This window comes from Ambystoma mexicanum, chromosome 2q (assembly GCF_040938575.1).
Source record: "Ambystoma mexicanum isolate Mex_15411 chromosome 2q, UKY_AmexF1_1, whole genome shotgun sequence".
In the NCBI taxonomy this organism is placed as follows: domain Eukaryota; kingdom Metazoa; phylum Chordata; class Amphibia; order Caudata; family Ambystomatidae; genus Ambystoma; species Ambystoma mexicanum.
Window position 1 is genome coordinate 1325069570 of NC_090924.1, and position 3572 is coordinate 1325073141.

Consider the following 3572-nt stretch of genomic DNA (forward strand, 5'->3'; position numbering starts at 1 on the left):
AGGCATTGACTTGGGTGTGTGCCGGATTGAAAACACTTACAGTAGGACTCATTGCCTCAAATGTGTGCTGGTATTTCTGTTGGCGTATGTGTCGTGTGATGTTAGGGTGATTGTGGCTGTGCGCACTGGTTAGGTGTATCCATAAGGGGTCCAGAGTCGCAGATGGCTGTATGGTGTATGAATATTTATTTTGTTGGTGTGCATTTGTGTAGTCTTGATGGATTTATGGACTATGTGCCAGGAAGTTCCCTCTATGTTTGCTTCCTGAATATCATAGAGATGGTAGGGTGTGAACCTTAGATTGATTGGTGTGTATGTGTAGTGTTGCTAGCCCCTAGTCAAAGTGTAGTGGCGTTGGTTATGTTGAAGGAGCAGGAAGGGGGGAATGGGTTAGTAAGTCAATCTGATTTTGGTGAAGCCTCTGGTGTGAGTCTTTGGATGCCGCTTGATGGTATCTGTTGTGGGTATGATAAAGAGTAAATACACTGTGATGTGTTGATGGTCTCGAGGCATTGGAATATAGAACAAGGAACTTGGGTTACAAATAGAATGGTGGGGGCTGGAAAACGGCAGTTGATGTAATGAATAAAGATGGTGAAGACCTGACACGGAGCTCGGACTATATTTATATGTTATGGAACAAGTTTATCTACCAATGTTCTTGGTTGTAATGCTCTGATCCCTGGATCTTGCTAATTACATTAGGATCAACTAAGAAAATAATGAGTGCAGTTTAGACGGTCATGCGGCTGCCGGAAGGCACGGAGACAGTCATTTTGGTGTAGCTTGAACCTGTGCAAACCTGTGCAAGTGTTCCTCTCTGGTTCTTTTGATCATTACATCCTTCTGCAAAGGCCAAAGGGGTGATTGTGTGGCAATAGCAGTAAAAACAGGTCATATTTTAGATACTGCCTATTTGTACTGGCCCCTTGATTACAAATATGCAGTGCATGAGATAATGTACCCAAGTGGCTATTGAAATACTGTATCCCGAAATAAGAAGTCTGGAACATACTACAGATTACGTATTTACATACTGCCAGAAAATCTTAGAAAATTCTTCCAAAATGTATTATAACCCAAACGTTAATGACTGTCAGGTAATGCCAATTAAAGCACAGTACATCTCATTGAATGGGTATGAAAGGGCAGTATCAATTGGAAGTGCACCATGTATCATAATGCTGGCATAGTTCATTAAACCTGCATGTGCATGACTTCATAATAGCAGTGGCTGGCTCAAATCAGCTGATGCGAGAGGAGAGGAGCCTGGTGGAGCTGGATCAGTGTTCAAAGGGCAACACCGTCACATTATTTGCTCGGCAATGAGCAATTGCCCTCCTACAGGGTGGACTGGCACACCACAATTATCCTACAGCTTGTCTAGGGGGACATTGGGGAGCAGTATAGGAAACTGTACATCCATACTACCTCTCCTCTAATTAATGGCTGTGCCATCAGTCACATCTCCCACCCCATTACCTAGACTGAAATCAAAGCTGCTGAAGCCCTATTCTACAACATAGCCGATTTCCGCAACATTACGAGGATCCTGGACTGTACCGCCTTTCCTTTGGTACCCTCCTAGGCAAGGTAGATCATCATTTCCAGGGTCCTGGACTGTACCTCCATTCCTCTGGTACCCTCCTAGGCAAGGGAGATCATCATTGCCAGGGTCCTGGACTGTACCTCCATTCCTCTGGACCCCCCTATGAAAGGGAGATCATCATTGCCAGGTTCCTGGACTGTACCGCCATTCCTCTGGTACCCTCCTAGGCAAGGGAGATCATCATTGCCAGGGTCCTGGACTGTACCTCCATTCCTCTGGTACCCTCCTAGGCAAGGGAGATCATCATTGCCAGGGTCCTGGACTGTACCGCCATTCCTCTGGTACCCTCCTAGGCAAGGGAGATCATCATTGCCAGGGTCCTGGACTGTACCTCCATTCCTCTGGTACCCTCCTAGGCAAGGGAGATCATCATTGCCAGGGTCCTGGACTGTACCTCCATTCCTCTGGTACCCTCCTAGGCAAGGGAGATCATCATTGCCAGGGCCTGGACTGTACCGCCATTCCTCTGGTACCCTCCTAGGCAAGGGAGATCATCATTGCCAGGGTCCTGGACTGTACCTCCATTCCTCTGGTACCCTCCTAGGCAAGGGAGATCATCATTGCCAGGGTCCTGGACTGTACCGCCATTCCTCTGGTACCCTCCTAGGCAAGGGAGATCATCATTGCCAGGGCCTGGACTGTACCGCCATTCCTCTGGTACCCTCCTAGGCAAGGGAGATCATCATTGCCAGGGTCCTGGACTGTACCTCCATTCCTCTGGTACCCTCCTAGGCAAGGGAGATCATCATTGCCAGGGTCCTGGACTGTACCTCCATTCCTCTGGTACCCTCCTAGGCAAGGGAGATCATCATTGCCAGGGTCCTGGACTGTACCGCCATTCCTCTGGTACCCTCCTAGGCAAGGGAGATCATCATTGCCAGGGTCCTGGACTGTACCTCCATTCCTCTGGTACCCTCCTAGGCAAGGGAGATCATCATTGCCAGGGTCCTGGACTGTACCGCCATTCCTCTGGTACCCTCCTAGGCAAGGGAGATCATCATTGCCAGGGTCCTGGACTGTACCTCCATTCCTCTGGTACCCTCCTAGGCAAGGGAGATCATCATTGCCAGGGTCCTGGACTGTACCGCCATTCCTCTGGTACCCTCCTAGGCAAGGGAGATCATCATTGCCAGGGTCCTGGACTGTACCGCCATTCCTCTGGTACCCTCCTAGGCAAGGGAGATCATCATTGCCAGGGTCCTGGACTGTACCTCCATTCCTCTGGTACCCTCCTAGGCAAGGGAGATCATCATTGCCAGGGTCCTGGACTGTACCTCCATTCCTCTGGTACCCTCCTAGGCAAGGGAGATCATCATTGCCAGGGTCCTGGACTGTACCGCCATTCCTCTGGTACCCTCCTAGGCAAGGGAGATCATCATTGCCAGGGTCCTGGACTGTACCTCCATTCCTCTGGTACCCTCCTAGGCAAGGGAGATCATCATTGCCAGGGTCCTGGACTGTACCTCCATTCCTCTGGTACCCTCCTAGGCAAGGGAGATCATCATTGCCAGGGTCCTGGACTGTACCTCCATTCCTCTGGTACCCTCCTAGGCAAGGGAGATCATCATTGCCAGGGTCCTGGACTGTACCGCCATTCCTCTGGTACCCTCCTAGGCAAGGGAGATCATCATTGCCAGGGTCCTGGACTGTACCTCCATTCCTCTGGTACCCTCCTAGGCAAGGGAGATCATCATTGCCAGGGTCCTGGACTGTACCTCCATTCCTCTGGTACCCTCCTAGGCAAGGGAGATCATCATTGCCAGGGTCCTGGACTGTACCGCCATTCCTCTGGTACCCTCCTAGGCAAGGGAGATCATCATTGCCAGGGTCCTGGACTGTACCTCCATTCCTCTGGTACCCTCCTAGGCAAGGGAGATCATCATTGCCAGGGTCCTGGACTGTACCTCCATTCCTCTGGTACCCTCCTAGGCAAGGGAGATCATCATTGCCAGGGTCCTGGACT